General features: G+C 34.2%; 2 protein-coding genes across 5 annotated transcripts in view; both read right to left on the reverse strand.

Moving 5' to 3' along the window:
* LOC105279394 (putative odorant receptor 92a) overlaps window positions 1–717 on the reverse strand; it is a 28,367-nt gene extending 27,650 nt beyond the window's left edge. Inside the window, exon 1 of the mRNA XM_026975288.1 lies at window positions 673–717. The gene's annotated coding sequence lies outside the window, so the exon portion shown is untranslated. The remainder of the gene's footprint in view (window positions 1–672) is intronic.
* Window positions 1–19,973, reverse strand: part of LOC105287173 (octopamine receptor) — a 51,379-nt gene that overhangs the window by 16,930 nt on the left and 14,476 nt on the right. The gene's annotated exons all lie outside the window — the stretch shown is intronic.

Raw genomic sequence — 19,973 nt, forward strand, 5'->3', positions numbered from 1 at the left:
TTAAAGTTACTGACTATGTGGACTCGAACTGTAATGAGTTTTCCGCAGATATGCAATGCAGAAAGACTCTCATTAATCCATCGTCAAAACGGCATTTCAAGAGAACTACTTTCAAAAGCAAGCTTGACTACTCGCAAACAATAGTCGTTTGTGGTCGTTCTCGGAGATTATTAGGAGTTATTGGATTTCTTAATAAGCATCTCTACGGCAGACTTATGCCGTAATCTTTTCCAATAATCTACTGTAATCTCGTGGATTTGAAGATCCAATTTGCAAGTAAAAATATTTCGGACAGTTGTAATCAACGTGTTACTACTCTTCTTTAAAATTAGCTTTTGTTTTTACTAAAATACAAAATGTATTTAAATTTATTTAAAATTTGGGTTTACCTTCTGGTAGGATGTTATGATTTATTTCTAGTTTAAATTTGTTATGCGAATAAATATTAGAGGAAAGTCCCCGATTATGAGATACCATATCGATTTTGCCGAATGTAAGGAAATCTATAGGCAGAATTTAAAAATGTAATACGTTATCTTGAAGAGAATTTAATAAGCTTTAGGTTGGTAAAATGAAACATCTAATTTAAATATTATTTTTTCCGAAAATTAAAAAAATTTGAAAAAAGAGCTTTACTCAGGATCGAGAAAGTGTGCTCCTAATATAAGATACCTCGAGAAATCGGTGTTAAAAGTGCAAAATACATCAGTATTGCAAGTAAAAAACTTTATTAGATAGTTTTATAAAAATACTGCTGCCACAGCCTTCGCCAAATCTTCACGATTCCACTGTCGACGCTTCCTCGTATCTCTAACCTCCATAGTCAGATTCTATAACAATTAAATACACAAACATTCGTAATATAAATTCGTATTAACTTTTCTTTAACCTTAAGTAGTATTTTCTTTCATTTTATTACACTACATAATCTTCATATTCGAGCAATAATTATCTCATATTAAGAGTACCCTGAATATCTCATTATACGAGCCACACGCCTAGCGGTTCCGCGATCATGAAATCTAACCTCTACAATTAAGCAATTCAACAAATTGCGTATTTTCCTGTTACTATGATTCTACTCTATCATTGCATATTGAATTTATTGCAAACCATTTCCTTATTATATAATAAACAAGGTTTAAAGACTTACCTCAAGTTCCTTTGACATGTTCACAATTTCACAAATCTTTTCTTGCAAAGGCTAAACGCAATAACGAACAATGAATTTTTCACTAAATACATTTTACACCAAGAGTAATAAGTTCATGGTGGAACTAACAAATGGTGCTCACTAGTTTAGCAGAAACCCCATTATCTCATATTAGGAGCATATCTCATAATAGGGGATTCTCCTCTACATTTATTTTATATTTGATTTCAGTTATCTATGAATGTATCATAGAAAACAAAAAGCCATATTTCAATCTTAATTTTATTGCTATTTAATGCAAATTTAGGAAAAAGGATACCTGTTTAACAAAAAAGAATTTAATTTGTTAAATATTTTATATTTATGTAATGCAATACGTAAGTTAAAAGTAAATATTAGAACTGTACAATAACTCTTTCCTTTTGACAACATTTCTCACGATATAACTCCTACTGAGCAGACGTAAAGAAATATGTGCACAAAGCTTAAAGCCTTGAATATATATAAATTCCTATAAAGCTTAGTCTTGTATTTTGAAGGTATGCTATTGTAAGATTCAGGATTATGGCATAACTCTTCTACGAGTATTACGCTTCACTGCCTACGTTCAGAGAGATATATATTTGCTATGTGATGGAACAGCATAGCTTTACATAATAACACAAAGACAAAAGTACAACGAAAGAAGCAGGAAAATATACAGTTGCAAAATAAATTCTTCGATCGAAATACGCCGCTCCTTACAGCTTTATTACAATTACATCTGACACTTAGAATCAAAGATAAGATAAAAAAGAAATGAATCGTGACATCCTTTATAAGGATATACGCACATTTTGCATAATACATGCGCGCGAAATGGAGTGAGCACAGAGATTTACAACGTGAACGTTATACGCGACATCAACGTAACTTATCGTTAACTGAAATCCCAGTTTTCTCAGTCTTGGACACATATAAATTTAATCAGGTTAAATAATATGCCGTGTCTTAAGATCACTTAGCACGGAGCTGTAGATTGTAGTAGTAGAGCACCAATGCGCACGACGAGGTTTCAACATGATCCTCACGTTATTCTATATTGTAGCTTTCGAGAATTTTAGACATATCGCAGTCCCATGTACGAGCTACCTTTACAGCACATACGTATACGCTATTCACTTAACATGAAATATGAGGAGAAAAATACATCCCTCAACACGTTCGCGGTATCATATCCAGCGTCTATGATTGATGTTATTTACCAGCAAAAATAGAAACTGTAGTTTTCGAAAACTGAAGCATAATTCTCAAATCAAAATTAAAGCAGTATTAAAGCAGGACAGGACCATACACAGGATTTATTGCTTTACAAAATAAAATGAAATTCAACCGTGGCTGCTGCGTACATACGTACGTATAGATATCTTATAAAAATAATACATCAACAATAAATATAACAATAAATAAAGTTATTTTGTTATGATACAACTACATAAAGTGACATGCTAATTGATATTTATGCCAAATATGTAAAAGTGTATTTCATATTGTACATTATATAATAACGAACGTTACACGTGTACGTACATGACAAAGGAGCGACAAAGGTAATGCGAGTACGTATAGTCCGTTCGCGTAATTCGAGAAGTTTACGTATGTCGACGTTTTAATCAACTTTGACATAATGTTTCTCGCGCTGCCATTTATAAACTTTACATACGATGCTACAGTCGTCCCGATATCGTTGAAAGCACGTACAGCTGATACCGTTGCACTTTGTTTCGCCGCAAATCGGGTCGTAGATAAGGTAAGCTTTGACCGCAGCAGGAAGACAACGCATGCTAGAAGATATAACGTTACAGATTCCAGAAATGTTATTTTTCTGCGGTATTGATTTTAAATAAATAGCGCGCGTGTCATAATACTTCGATATCTATAGCTCACGCGTCCTTAATCATTTTCGATTTGATAAAACGGAATTTAGGTCAGTTGGAGAGTCCATTCAAAATTAGGCTCTTAAATAATGCAGTGTTATGATAGGAATATAATAATATATTTAATAGTTTGTCCCATCCGGTATCTAAGAATAGTTTTTATATCATTTTTATGGGATGAATAGCTCATTATCACATAAATATATTACACGCATCTTTGTATTAATATATATTATATATATTAATAATTAATTGTATTAGATATATTATAAATATACCACTTATGTATCATATAAATTTAGCAAGAACATCTCATTACAAATAATAGATAATAGTATGTTAATTGCCGTGCATACAATCGCGTGCTACCGCAAAATAATGGCGAAAATAGTTTTTAATCCACATCTTTAAAGTGCCGAGCGAATAATCTCGCTGGCACATTTTCAAATTCGCAATTCTCACCGCACCTCTTAATTTCTCCGCAGAGCAAACGGCGGCGCGGAAGATTAATCCAAAACGAATATTTCTCATTAAACGTTTCTACTTCCTCGACTACGCCGGCAACCGGATATTAGCCGAATGGTTATTAATTCTCGGCCGAAGAGTCGTCCGGTATGTAGCTGTAAATGAGCTTCAACCCACTTAATGAATCCCGCGCGTGCAATTTATATTATTCAGTTCACGCACAAGAAGTTTAATTGATAGAACGCTAAACGCTTTTGCGATGTATCGAATCCGCAGAACCATTTATAAAATACAAATACAAATTTCCACAAAAGGATGCCACCTTTCTGTAAACAGAGAGCCATGATGTAGCATTAAATTGCGTCACGGGAGTAAATGAAAACTAAAGCGTAATAAAGCAAAATAAATAATCGAAACCAGAAGAATTCGAGTGGAGGTAACGTGCAGAATCCAATGTGGCGATAGCGTGATAATTACAAGATGTACGATCGGACTAATGGTAAAATTGAATCACCTGCAACATTAATAGTGATTAGCAGCAGTGATTAGTACTGTGACTTAGTAGTATCCGGCCTTTAATTATTGTTCGACATGTACTATTCTACACATCGTGCGCTGTTCGATCACTACCGCGTTATCCATGCCACTAAGGTAAAAACAATTGTTCATATTATATGGAGGAATACGCAGCATCCAATCATCTATAGTATAACATAAATACGCATATTTATAAGAAAAACACAGATTGAAAGTTTTCTAGTATACCACAAATATCTTATTATACATATTACATTGTAAATATATCTTGCAAACGAGATCTCTTCACTTTTTCGCAGTGCTGTAATATTTATTTCATTTATTTCATTTATTTCATTTATTTCATTTATTTCGACATATTACCATATATGGAATACAATCAGACTTTAAAAGTTTAAAATTAAAACTGTTTTCCTGATTATTTGATAGAGATATATAAAGTTGTTGAATGTATTTCTGTATATTTAAAGGATTCATTCGAAGCATGCAATTATTATCAAGTTTGTTCGGTGCAAGATATTATTTTTGCAATCAGTGTAATTTACACTGATTGCAAAAATAATATTTAATAACATGACCACTGATAATCTGAGAACGGAATGTTGCCCGCCAGAAATTGCCAGTACACAACTCGGGGGAAAAGATTTCCTCGATATTTTAAAATTCTATGCAATCCGAATTCCCCTGGTAACTTGGATACGAATAGGAACGTGCTGTCACGTATTCCAATATTTAGAGTATAGATATATCGTCTCGTCCGGTAAGAATAGCTTTTTTATTATGGGATCAACAACTCTTTATGCACATCATTACGTAAATATATTATATTAGACGCATCGCGCTGTTCTAAATATAATACCATACATACCATTTAACCACATAAATACCATTTATGTACATCACAGAAATTTAGCAAAAGTATCTCATAATGTGCCATTATAAATGATCATTAATATTAAATAATGATATTGGATATTTATTAATTGCGGAATTATAATATAACATAGGAATATAATATACTCTGAATGGAGTGAACTCGGAGGATCCTGATATTCATATTGCATGCAACGGAAGCAGGTGCAGTACCTCTCTTGAATATCGGGCGGACTGCGCAATTAAGTAACGCATCCTCGTATACGTTATGAATATACGATATGCTTAAGTGCCGTTTAAGGGGTGTCATCCTAATCTCTGGTATTCGCATAACTGTCCCCCTGATATTGCGATCGCGGGATCGTACATTATTACATTATAGAAACAGTTTCGTCGAGGAATTAACTTCTGAATATTCGGAAATTCTTCATTCTTGTAATAATTATGCCGACCATTTGGCGCCAAGTACTCTTCTTCGCGCAAGCAAATTCGAGATCAAAATTTGGTATGTAAGAATTAAACAAGTCCAAGAAGCGCGCACGTGATTCTTCCCGTTTTTATCGCAATTTCTCTATTTTTGTTCACTCTCACTATTCTTACGGATTTCTTAGAGCCGCTCAAATGGAGGGATGCACGAAATGGTCCGTGCATCGTGACACAGTGGCCACGTGCTTAGTCTTCCAGCTATGAGAATAATTCCGAGGCCGACATAATCTCCCAGGCGTATAAGTGTCGAGTGGCTGGCACATCCCGAGGTTTACAGTCGTTAAGGGTAGCGTTCATCATGGACGTAATTGGACACATGCCACATTTACATATGCCACCGGTGGATGTTCGTAGACGCCGGAGGAAAGCAAACGTTTGGAGTAAATATGAAATACCAAGGAAATACCACGGAAAACAACCCTTACCGGGAATCCTCGCTCCTAAATCGACCAGTGTTTCTGCATGTGTGAGTATATTATATGTATACAGGGTGTCCCAGACCTACCGTATAACCGTCAATGCTAGAGTCCTGAGTTCATTTGGAGGCGAAAATCCTAACACCAAAATGTCGAGGCTGCTGTAGTTTTTAAACGGAAAAGGTTTAAAAATCAATTCGCTTGTCAAAATTCCACGCGCTCAGGGGCATCGCATATTAAAAGGGTCCTTCCACGTCACTTCACTCAACTCGATAGGAACAGTAACAAAAAAAAACTACTATATCATCCCGATATTTGTCGGTCTTGCGAATAGTGTGAAGAGATAAAGTGAATAATAATTTCGAGTGTTATTGTTTCGTAGGAAAATAGATTCAAATGTGCAACACGTACTTACAATTAATTTCTTTTTTTATTTTTTTTTCGAAAAGATCATTTTTAAACAATTTTTATTTTATAGAAATTTGAGCATAATTTTAAAGACTATTAATTTAAGTAATAATCACGAAGGACATAAGCGCCACCCGTTATGTTATGTAATAATTTAGTTCAATGTTTTCGTCGTTTCTGTCAGATATCACCTTATACTTTGTTGTGAATACATACATATATATAACTTTGTTAAAAAGTTTTATATTTGCAATAAAAATGATACATGAGTGGTTATATGAATAATTGTGTAAAGTTTTATTGGATATCTAACTTTAGTGGATATGTTGAGCAATTTTTGAGTTAAATATGATAATGTAATAATAAGATTTGAATTTGCGACGCGATATATTGTTTCGATATTTCTCAAACGCACGCTTTTTTATTACAATTTCTATATAAATATTAAGCGTTAATCGTGACTTCGGATAGTCCAATACTTCTCAGGAAATCACTATTCAAATGATTAGGATGCCATATACAAAGGTTTTTTTCGATTTTAACTCCAATTTATCTCTTGGAAAGGTTTGCGGTCACCCTTCAAACATGATTATGTCGGAAAATCTTTTCATTTTACAACCAAACCTTATATGTACTCTGCAAATAGATGATAATAGATATGGCAAAATTGTGTCTTTGTCAGCCAAGGATCTTTTCATCTCTTGTCCCTCTGGCATTCTACACACGATGAGCAAATTAATTGCTCATCCTGTAAAGCTGAAGAAGTAAAGTTGACTACTTATTTTGTAAAATTGATTGTTATACCACTGAATTTTTTATATTCATATTGAGATATTTTCATTTTAAAAACGTACTTTCTGAAGTGATATTGACCAAAGATCTTTTCCGACGTAATTCGGCAAAACTTACTTTAATTTTCGCTTCAAACGATACTTACGATTACCGTCCTTGGTTTTTTAAAATTATCGAATTCTTCCGAATGCACAGTTCTAATAAAACAATTTTTCAATAAATATGAAGAAATTAAAACTACAGATAAGATGTAATATGTATAATTTTATTTTATTTTAATATCGAAAAGATTTTCTATAAAAGTTATGATATCAGACGAAATTGAAATGACGTTAACAAATGAGGTAAATCATTATTGTACTTTATTTTATTTTAATTATATATATGTATTAATGCGTAATATTGTATTATTTGTGTAAAAAGAAAACGTATTTCACATCTGGATTTTTTATGTTAAAATGAGCTGCTGGTCATAAATCCAAAATGCATTTGGCTTACCAGAAATAAGAATTACACGTTTGAAATATCTGGGAATACTATATTTGTACAGAAGTGTGCTATTCAATCCGTTATGCAAATTATGGCTGCAATTAAACTTGTGCGTTCTTTTGTGTACTTTCTTCCCTTGCTCAGGCCTGGCTGATTAAACGTGCATATTCGTAATGTACGAAGCATTTCAGAACTACATCGTAGAGTTAAAATATCCTAAAGTGACTTTTTGTTTTGTAAAAGTTTCAGTATACAATATAAAACTCAATTCACTCTGTCTGATTAACATCTGCAGCTGAAGTAGTATGAGAAAACTTTTCCTTTGCGAAGTCGCCGTATTTCCAACCAAATAAAGCTTATACGCGAACTCTATTCCACCGTACTCATATTTTTTAAATAATCCGTATTTCATACATGTATATATACCACAGATAAGAATTCTAATAACAATATTACTGTTCAAAATAATAACACCGTATATTATGCGCTAGACTAATATTTTCAGAAAATCTTGATCGAAATTTTATCTTAATAATTCCAGTAATACATTACGAAATATTATTGTCATTAATATCGGAAATGTGTTTTCTAATTATTCTAAAAATGTAATTTTACACATACTTTAGATATTAAATATAATTGAAAGATATAAATCTCACTTTAAAAAAGTATTGCATCTACACGATGTACATGCACATGTAATATGTACATGTCTTCTATTAGAATTTTAACTAGCCAGATCACTATAGCAAGTATAGAACTCGCAGACTGACAAGCGTATGAAATGTCAGGCACGGACTGCATATTTCTGACAGCACCATCGTCGAGTATTAACTTGACGTGTGTGCTTGCATATGTATGTGTGTACAGCAGCAATACGAGCTGCTGGAACGCGTGTCTAACGCGATAGCATAAGCGTTAGCAGATACGAAATAGTGCACGAGAGTATTGAAGTCTGATTACCGCATGATTGACGCGTGGCAGACTGCAAATGAATGGTAGTTAACTGCCAGGTGAACGTTCCACGTTCAGATAGATGCGAGGAATCCCTTGCTACCTGCGTAATTGCACGAAAGGAAACACAGACGGTACCAATCTCGATGGTACACGCATCCAGTGGTCACAAATCCGCGCCCGTGCCTCACGTAACGAGATTCCTTGAATAATTTGGAGGATTCGCTGCTCCCGGTCAATATCCGATATGCCGCGCCACATCCTTTTGATCGTTCTCGGTAAACGAATACCACGCATGTTTGTCCGATATCGTTACGTGTAATCATTTTTCATAAACGCTTTTTGCCATGCTTTTTTAGTTTTTCTCCTAATGGTAATAATTATCTTATTGATCCAAATTCCTTTTTATATTGTGTCATTCATATTTATTTGAACAATACAAAATATTTTATTATAAATTTTTCCTTTATGCAATAACTGCGTGCGCGTGCACGTGGAAGTGAAGGTATCCCGATATCATGTGTCTTTTGCGAAAGTTTGATTACAAAGGAGCGCGCTATAAAGTTTTTTCATGTGCATTTGATATTTTATGCATCAATAGCTAAAAACATTATAAGCAGAAATTAAAATTCACAGAACAGGATATTTATATCTGTATTGGCATTAAAACTTTATTTTATCTTTAAACCTCATTATTAACAAATGTAATATTCTCTTATCAAATGTAGATATGCTCTTCACTATCCGTGATAATGATAGTTTTTATCATATTTTTATTACTTAGACTATGACACCTACTTTTAGTCAAACTGGTTGAATCTATATATATATAATTTCCAAAGCAGAAAGAGAAAGAGAGAGAGAAAGGAAGAGAAAACTCTAGGCTGGACAACATGATACCACCTTTAGTTTACATCGTCAAGTAAGTAACACAGCCGCACAATAGGACATAAACAAAATAATATACGTTTATTGGCAACACTGTGGTTACACTCACTTTCGAGATAGAGTAACGTGTTTAAAAAGAAGATTAATAATCGAAAACATTATTTTTACCACTGTGCAATACATGTGTTTTTAAACGAAAGAAAGATTTTCAGAATAGTACAATTCCACTTTTCATATAATTAAAGCACTTAAAGCAACGAACAAATCAAAATAATGTTTACGAAAGGAAGTGAGCTTAATTGTTCTATAAATAAAGGTGTACTTCACACATAGCATTTTGCCTTCCGTTCTCCGTTTGATTATTCATTATAATATTTCTCACAGGCGCTACGTACGTCAGACGCGTATTTGCAGAATTTTCGATGAGAAGGTAAATCTCTGAACAGCCAAACTTTTCGAGTTTAAAGAGTCTGCTTTAAACTGCTTTGCACTCCGTACTACCACTTATCATATCTCGTGGTCGCATGAAGCAGTTTCCTCGATTACAAGCCTTGGTGATTATCGGCCATTCCGACCACGGCAGCTTCTGTTTAGCGAACATTATCCTCAATGTTGCGGAAAAACCAAGTGTCAGAGAGGCAAGTTTGTAACTCCATTTTAACAGTGAAGAACACGATGCATAAAATAGTGCAACGGCGGAAATAAGTAATAACGGCAATTTCATTTTCTGTTCGTTTGCCAAACATACGATAGCATTTATGTAGGTCTGAAAATTGCTATTAATACATTTAAAATGTTTTTGATGACAATATGTATTTTTTTTATTACTCATTAATAGTACTAATTATAATAATATCGATCATCTTAATTAGTTCTATTAAAATTGTATGTCTTCATAATATAAATTCATGATTTATTTATTAATTATTCTTGGTTTTATTACTTACTCTCTTCTTTATATATCCTTCGTTTGTAATTATATATAATTTATAAATTGAAAAATTAAGTATTGAAGAAGCTAAGCAAACTTTGAAGATTTATACCTTTATAATACATTTCTGATGTAAAATTTTACGACGTTAAATCTATAATACAACAAAAGATAATCTTCTTTGCGTACTTGTATATTTAGTAGCTTCGTATAACTTTGCCCTGTACAAAAGAATGATAGCACAGCACGCGCTGCGAGAGAAACATTCTTTTTTTCTGACAAAGAACTACTTTTGAAGATCTTGGTCTTGGTATTCTTTTTGATGCGCTTGTCCGCAGTCAGCATTTTTCGAGACCTCAAAAGAACACGTTCTTTCAGAACACTAAACTGTATCGTACAAGTAAAGAACCGACTTAAAGAGGCATTTTGAAATCGGTTTAAAGGCGATTCGCAGGAACGTATCTTAAAGTATCTTCCCATGAATCGTAGACATTGTATTTGCTTTTTTCTTTTTATAAATCGATCGAGTCTCGATGTTCGAGTTGATGCACTGCGAATTATTCAGCTTTTCACTTCCGTCACGTAGTCGCGCACTTTGCTAACAATGTGAAAATAATGAATTTACTTTTATTCAAAAGTACTTTAAGTTTCTATGCTTTTAAACAAGCTATTCTTGCGAACTTCGGCGGAAGGAAAGTCCGTAATGTACAAAAAAAAATAAAGCATCATGCAATATTAACGGGGAAGGTCGTATCCATAATGAAGTGTCGCGCTATTTACTTGCTCCGTGAGTTCGTGCCGCGAAAAACGAGGGTAGTGTGCACCGTGCGAGACTGAAATTCCTGCTTTACGGCAATGAGGAGCGTACGTCTTACAGAGATCGTCCGGTCTTACATATTTTTCCACGTGCTTATTCAAGGCGCATTTTTGAGACATATCCAGGAAATATTGAGCTCAGGAGTGTTAAAGCGTCTTGTCTCTTGACGGGATTTGAATAAAAGGAAAAAATTCTGGATTGATCGAGAGGAATTCCGTAAAACTACTGACAATTACTGTTCCACGAATCACTCACGGATCTCTATAGCCGTAATAGCTTTTAAGAGAGATCAATTGCGATTGGATTCTCTCTCTACACGTCGAAGAACGGTTAATCAGTCCCTCACGTTCATCACGTATCGCATCTTCACGTTCGCGGCAAAGCGAGTTTGAATTTCACTTGGCTCGAGTTTAGACGAGAAAAGAGTTCAAATTATCAGGTGCGTACGTGAGATACCTCGGTAGCTCGCTACGATCAGACAATTTTCGACATTGATAAATTACGTGTTCCCAGGCTCACTCTTGGCTCTTATTTTCAGCCTGCCTGAATTCCATTTCGTCGACTTATGACGCGCGAACGTCCCGAACTCCTCAAATCACTTAAAATGATCCATGGCGAATGAATCGAGAAAGCCGCGAGTCTGTTTTCACAAACGGAACCCGACTGTTTATATTGCGTTTCTGGGCTTTTCGCGAAAAGAACCTTTCCTTCGCGACGCTCTCTTCTTCTGAAATTAGCAACGTGTCTAATTGGCCGACTCACGAACTGGCCACGAGATTCTTGGTTTCTTGCAGAAATAGTACGGTTTTTACTTTGACGTAAAGCACGGCTAAAATGTTTCGTCATTATCCGTCCCATTTAATTCTCCTTTTTTTCTAAAATATAGAATTTCTAACAAATTTTGGAATTTTAGTTCCACGTTAAAGATGAAATCAATGTTCTGATTACGGATGAAAACAATTATAAATTGAACGATAATATTTTATCCTATCTTCGCCGAACTTTTCATATCGGTTTTGCATTTTAAGCGCTAATTAGAGTAGTCGAGCTATCATTAAGAATGAAAGATCTGGAACGAGTAAAATGATTTTTCTCTCCATTAAATTTGCAAGGGAAAATCGCATGCAAAATTGAAAGGATGGCAGTTGAAGATTCGCTTTTCAATTCACGGCTTTAACCGTTTAATATCAAATGGTGATATTTGAATTTGCCATTTTGGTTGCTGTACCATGTATACTCGCGTGAGATTCGGATATGTAACAGTCCGTCTCTTTCATACGCACTGTGTCTATTGCCGGCTTACGCGACAAAGCTTTATAGGTTGAAGCTATAGATAAAAGCAGTTGTGTACTATAGTTTCTACACTATGGGTTTTACATAAAAAACAAGAAGTATTTTAAGCGACTATTTTCCAAAAATAGTAAAACTGGTTTCAAGTAAAAGCGAGACTAAAATGTTGATAGCGCACATTAAGGCCGATCCACACAACGTTTTGTACACCGTGACAAGAAAAATCAAGCTTATGAGACTTTGGTTCAAAAATGTAAAGAGATTGACGCGGCAGCAAACAGAGAAACTGTTGTAAAAAAATTACTTCTCTGAGGTCTGTACATCGAAAAGAGTTGTGAATCCAGGTCCTTATAACTTCTACCAGTTGCTAGGAATTTTACAGTTGCGATTAGTCTCTCATGCGATGAAATAAATTTTCTCATACACATGTCTTGTTTTATGATATGTGGAGTTACTAATTCCAATAAATGATTGTATGTTTCCATATCCATTCGTAAGTAATTTTGCCAGTCTTCAGGTTCACCATGCAATTCACGAAGTAACTTTACATGAAAAAATTGGTGTCTTTTTAGTAGCCTGGACCATCTTGAATGTCGCGTGCACTTGAGACGTTTAATTTGCCTTCTTTTTGCAAGGCAAATTGCAAAAGTTGACCAAAGTAGCGCTGTAACAAAGTAAACTGTACTGTGTAGACACCACTGAACTGCAACACTTTTTACTCCGTTTTATTTGTAGTCATAACTGAAAAAAAAAACGTTAAAAAAACGTTGTGCGTGGACCTGCCTTTAGAATTATCTCCGTATCGCTAAAGCATTATTATTCGTTACGATCTTAGACCGATCGTATGCGAATTTGTTAAATTAATAGCCTCAAATTTATCATCAATCATGGTGTATTTCCCATTTGATAACATATGCTACCTAATGAGCAAAACATGTTCGCAACGCGTTACGAATACATCCACATTATCGTGCGGTTAATGTAATGGTAGCGCTACGGCAAATTGATACGAACTTTGTAGTGCGCGAATGCTAATACGTGTCACAATCAAGGTGGCATAGTACGAGGGCCTCGTAAATTATGTAAATTTTCTCGGTGGTAACAAATGCGGAATCAAGTAGTGGTAGTTTCGGATTTGGATATCGGCAGATGCCCATCCGCGTATTGCGGGATGCATAAACGAGTATGCTACGGAGAGCATATTTATACGAATACATACGATGTAATAACAGCTGTGCTTTAACGTTGTAACAGCATCGAAATTACCATATAGAGTAAAATGCAAAACTGCTTTCTTCGCAAGAACCAAATCTACGGTAAGTGAGGTAATACGCGGACTCCGGCAAATGAAATATCGCACATGTAAAATGAATGGGATGCCAATTTTCCAAAAGCACATGGAATTATTTTGTCCCATTTCTGGTTGACATGGAGCAATTTCAACACCTGATTATCTCTTAAGTGCCATACTATTCCATCATATCTATTTTATATTATTACAAGAATATTCAATTTTGTATTACAAGAAATAATATTTTATAATCTAAGGCGTGTAACTTTTAAATATAATTATTAAATTTTATGTAACCATTAAATATAATTAAATATAACGTTAAATATAATTTAAATATAATATAATTAAATACATAATTACATGGAACATATATTAGGTTGGTGCAAAAATAATTGCGATATTTGTTATTCAACTTAATCGTAAAAACCGCAAATATTTTTGCACCAACCTAATTATTTAGGGGCACGTGATTTAATCATTAAATAACATAAAATTATATTGTCTCGTGTACGATAAGAAAGAACAATAACAATTGCCCTGACGTTAAATGACACAATTTAACAGCTCAACTTTCCATTATTCTGAAACGTACAAGTGTAATAACGCGCTTATCAGATCCAACGTAAACATTGTACTTGCTCAGTAAGTGATACCTTATTCCTATATTCTCCACTTAGCATATCTACGGGTACAAGATGTTTAATGCATACGACAACACTCTACTTAAACAATACAAGGTACGCCACGTGTACTCGACGGAAACTGCTTTGCGGCGAATTGGATCCGACGAAAGAGGTGCGGCAAATGGATGCGGCGAAACTGAAATGGCATAAGGACCTGCATTGACTCAAATGTGATATTCCTTGGTAATACAATGTGTCTGCCGAGCAAACGCTTTTACGCCAGTATCACAGTTTAGCGCGCATAATTGTTATTACTCAATACCTGTTTCTCCCTCGCTTGCTTGCAAAGTGTTTACTCCGGGATATACATATATGCGAAAGTCGTGTAAAAGTTTATAAAAAATTGAATCACTAATAATAACAATGGAACAAACGGATGGTCTTCAAAATAAAAGAAGATAAATAAAAAAAACATTTTTCCATTGATGCGCTTACCGTGTGCAATACGTGTACTGTTATTTTATTGTTATGCAAACATCAAATAGACTGTATTATTATTCGTTTGGAAATTTTTTCAGGTTTGCTCTTTTCTCTAGCAATTACTTTCTGTTTCACGTGTGATATCTGAATATCGAATTGCCGATATTGGAATTTTTTATTAACCGGAATTCATCTGCATAAGCCGATATAGTCGTTAATCAATTCGCACTGGGAAAGAGCAACTTAAATATGTACAAAAGATCTAGGCTGCACGTCATTATCATTTATTTTTTAATTCCTCTCGATAAATCATTTTTCAATGTACATTTAACCGCACGCCCGCGCACGCGCTGGGTATCACTGTCAATATAACCGTTTAATATTAGTTTAGGAGACTCAGTATCAGTTTTGGGATTCAGTACTGACATTAATTATATTCGTGATACGTGATACGATTAGCAAGCGGCGAACCAGTCAATTATCAATCATCGGGGAAAGCATTACTTGGTAGATATCTCTGTGTGGATAATATACTTTTCACGTGCACGCGCGCGGATTAGATGCGATACACTATGCATTATTTCACTTTTAATTTCTTCTCATTATTTTTATATTTCTTTCTCATATTTTATCTTATTTTTTATTTCTTCTTTATTAATCGCTTTTCTCTACATGTTAATATTGAGCTGTCAATATAAAATCCGTCATCGATTTAAATTCGCGTACTCAAAGCACATGACGAGCAACCAATTTGTATTGCACAAAAAAATGGAGCTCATGAGATGAGATCGGTCATGTCCCTCTAAAATGTAATATGTTTAACGCAATAAAATATATTGATGTTATATTTTTACCATTTTGTGACATATTATATAATTTTGTAATATATGTTACTATAATATTTTTAGATTAAAGAGTAATTTATTGATTGTAAGATGTAACATTTATTCCATTCGGATTTTTTTAAATTAAAAATTTAAAATTTTTTTAAGAATCTGCTTCAAATAATATTGAAACTGGAAAAAGAATAATGTTTCTGTTTTACAACAAAATTTTTACATAGAGTTTTACTTTTTTTTCTCATTGCTGCTCATGAACATATTTTAATATGCTGCCGCGTCTCATCAGAGTTTCTTAACAGAAATTACTTCCTTGAGACAGTTAAATGAAGAAACTCTCGAGGACGAAAATTTGTACGGAAATCCAATACTAAGTAGTACTTTGTGTTATTCTTTATACAAGATAATCAATGGAACATTTTAATCGTGCAACTATTATTTGTAAGACTTTTAAGTGTTCTTCCATTATGATAACATTTTATTCAAGATTGCAGCGGAAACGACGCAACGGGAATTCAGAACATGTACTAAAACGTGTTTCTCATCATTTCCGTTAAATAAATATTCATATTTATACAAGTATGGTAACACATATTCTCTTACAATACACACACGAATGTGTGTATTTGAAATGCATTAAAATTTTACGTTTCACGCTACATTATCACGGAATACTTTGACTGTATCTTTATATTTATTCTAAAAGCTTCCTCCTTTCTGTATTTAGTTACATGTACGGACGCGTGTTTGCTGCACGGGACGTTTCAGTGAATTATGGTGTACTGGGCATGTCAAACGCAATATATTTCGCTGCTGCATATCAGCAAAAATATGTTGCAGTTTTTTTCATGCCAAATTTCTGCATGCTGCATCGTTGGCGCATATCAAAGCACCAAAGTTTGAATGAAAAAATTACGAAATAATTTCGTGCGGACATTCGTTCAAGCTCGACAAAAATTCTGATCATGCAATATCACTGTGGAACGTATTATTTCCTCAGTTAATTGAGAAAAATTGGTATTTTTTTTATGTCGTAATGCATCGCAATTATAATACGTTCCAATTCTTAAATTAAATTAAATTAAATTACGATTGGTCCTTTCTCATTTAATGCATTTATTATATTTCATATTCCATTTATGTCATATGGTTATTATTTATTAATGCTTAGTACTGATCAAATCAGAATTGTTGAGGAAGATATTTCAAGTGTGATTTTCTCTTTGACCTCTGTGAAATAGTTATATCGTGAGTTGCCTTATACTTACACTCAAATATTCCTGATATCCTTTACAGTGAGCATTATCCTTTGATGAAAATCCATAATGCTTTAGATTCTTGAGTTGGATTCGGAAGATCTCAAAGAATAAACAGTTCTTTGAAAATACAGAAGTAACGCAAGAAATACCATTACTTGTATAATATTGATAATGCTTTCGTGATCCACAACGACGCAAAGTGTCCGTTAAATATCACAATTTCGTGAAATATCAAAGTATATAAGTTTTACTTATTGCGCCGATACATAAAATTTTCTTTATGCTTCTATCTATTTTTGTAATAATTAAACCGTTTGTAGTAACTGTTTATAGTAACTGCCTTGTAACTATAATGTTTATATTTTAAAAGAAAACATTTGATTACAATTTCTTTCAAATTTTCAACTAATTTAATATGAAGATAAATTTCCTATATAAATTAAAATTATTCATCATTTGAATAATGTCGCTTTTGTGCTTATTTCTGATCTATATAATAATAATTTTATTATTATAAACCAAAAGAAAAACGTTACAACATTTTGCTATCACATATATATCAATTATAAATTTACTTGTTTCAACTCTCTCGATAATAATGGTGTGATTTCGTGAATTAATCTTCATCGGAGAAAATGCATCCTTGAATATCACATGTCTGCTGGCGAAACAAAATTCAAGTAATGAATTTTCCCATCGATAATTGGTATCATATATGTACAGGCTGAGTATGTATGTACATTTTATTGTACGATTCCTACATACATAGGTACCCCATTATGCCGTAAATAAAGCAAAAATGAAAACGATATCAAAAATGTGAGAACGGTAATTCTATATTCAACAGCGAGGCGATTGTCATGTAGTTTGCAATTTATAATATCTTCCTCCGAATGATAAAATTTGTACAATCGCTGCATGAAAAATCGATATCATAAAACTGTTTTCTTCTCAGTCAGCTCATGCTTTTATCAAACGGTGAAGATTATAGCATAACGACAATTATGATTTATGGCTACAGTTATTTACTGACATGTATGATATACAGGGTGTCCCGGGTTTTAACCGACAAACTGCGGGAGCATATTCTACTAGTGGAAATAAGAAAAAATTCTTATATCGAGTTTGCTTAGAAATGCTTTATTACAAAGTTATAAACCAATATTGAAAAGAAATATCAGATAAGTAACAACGGATTTTTTCACAAAAATAAAAATTATCTACGCAATGATTTAGTGACGCATTTCAAAATGTTGTCCTTGCACATCGATACGAGCTAGACATCGACGTAGTACAGAATTTGTTACAGTACGACATTCCTGAAAATGTTGTTGCATCTCAGTAACTGAATTAGTAATTCGTTGCTTTAAATCTATCTGGTACTCTCCTGTTAGGAAATCTACGTTGATACTCTCGTACGGCAGCTCGTGCATTTCCGTCACAGAATCCGTACACGAAATGAATATTAGTGTATTCCTCATTTGAAAACACTTTTGGCATTCTCATAGTAATTGCTAGTTCACACGACGATTGAAATCTAACAGCTACTGTTGTGAAAGTAACAATCATACTGAATCGTTTAACATAGTGAACATGAATACATGTGAATACACGTAACATAAACATCTTCGACCTTCCAAATTCTACACTATGTTCCGTTGTTACTTATCTCATATTTCTTTTCAATATTGGTTTATAACTTTGTAATAAAGCATTTCTAAGCAAACTCGATATAAGAATTTTTTCTTATTTCCACTAGTAGAATATGCTCCCGCAGTTTGTCGGTTAAAACCCGGGACACCCTGTATAGATTATAATGGAATTCTTACCGTGTTTTGAAAACTCGTATTAATCGTAAAATATAAAGAAATGGATAACCAATAATACTGTTATATTGGGTCATTAAGTATGAAACTTTACAAATGTAAAAGCGCCATCTTTAACATTTGTTACCTCAAATTTGGCGCCAGACGTCAGTATCAGGTTAGGTTAGTGTGATAGATGTATGTTCGCTCTTCAAATGTCATATTTGTTTGTTCAAATATCTTCATTAGTTTTATTGGTGGATTCTTTTTTATAGAACCATGGAAAAGTTCAAAATTCGTGTGATTTATGAATATGAGTTCCGCCGTGGAACCACAGTGTCGGAGACAGCTCGTAATATCAACGCTGTATTTGGTGAAGGTTCAACTACTAAAGCAACGGTGGGCAATTGGTTCAAAAACTTCAGAGATGGAGATTTCAGCCTCGCTAATGAGCCACGTGGAAGACCAAAGACGAAGGTGGATAATGATCACTCGAGAGCCGTAGTAGAGTCCGATCCATCTCAAAGTACACGTGAATTGGCATCGATATTCAATGTTTCTATACCCACCATATTGTTCATTTAGCTGCAATTGGTAAGATAAAGAAGTTGGACAAATGGGTCCCGCACGAATCGACCGATGCGCAGCAGGCGCAACGTCTAGAGGCTTCCCTTTCTTTGCTTTCCCGTCACAAAAATGAATCTTTTTTTAATCGAATTGTGACCTGCGATGAAAAGTGGATACTCTACGACAATCGTAAACGCTCACATCAGTGGTTGAACGCTGATGAACCACCGAGACATCACGCGAAACCCAACATTACACAGAAGAAGCTTATGGTGACTGTTTGGTGGTCCAGGTCAGGTGTTATCTACTACAACTTTATGAAACCTGGTACATCGATAACGGCTGAAGTATATTGCAAGCAACTGGACGAAATGATGCAACAACTTGCTATTAAACAACCGAAATTGGTCAATCGGTCAATGCCAATCCTGTTGCATGATAATGCTCGACCGCACACTGCACGACTGACCGTGGCAAAGCTACAGGAGTTGGAATTGGAAACTCTCCGTCATCCACCATATTCACCAGATCTATCACCTACCGACTATCACTTCTTCCGGAATTTGGACAACTTCTTGGTGGGACAATTCTTCAATTCTCAACAGGCAGTCGAAACAGCCTTCCGCGACTTCATCGATTCCCGTACTCCTGGCTTCTATAGTAGAGGCATAGACCAACTACCACTAAAATG

The sequence above is a fragment of the Ooceraea biroi genome, chromosome 2, assembly GCF_003672135.1.
Source record: "Ooceraea biroi isolate clonal line C1 chromosome 2, Obir_v5.4, whole genome shotgun sequence".
Lineage (NCBI taxonomy): Eukaryota > Metazoa > Arthropoda > Insecta > Hymenoptera > Formicidae > Ooceraea > Ooceraea biroi.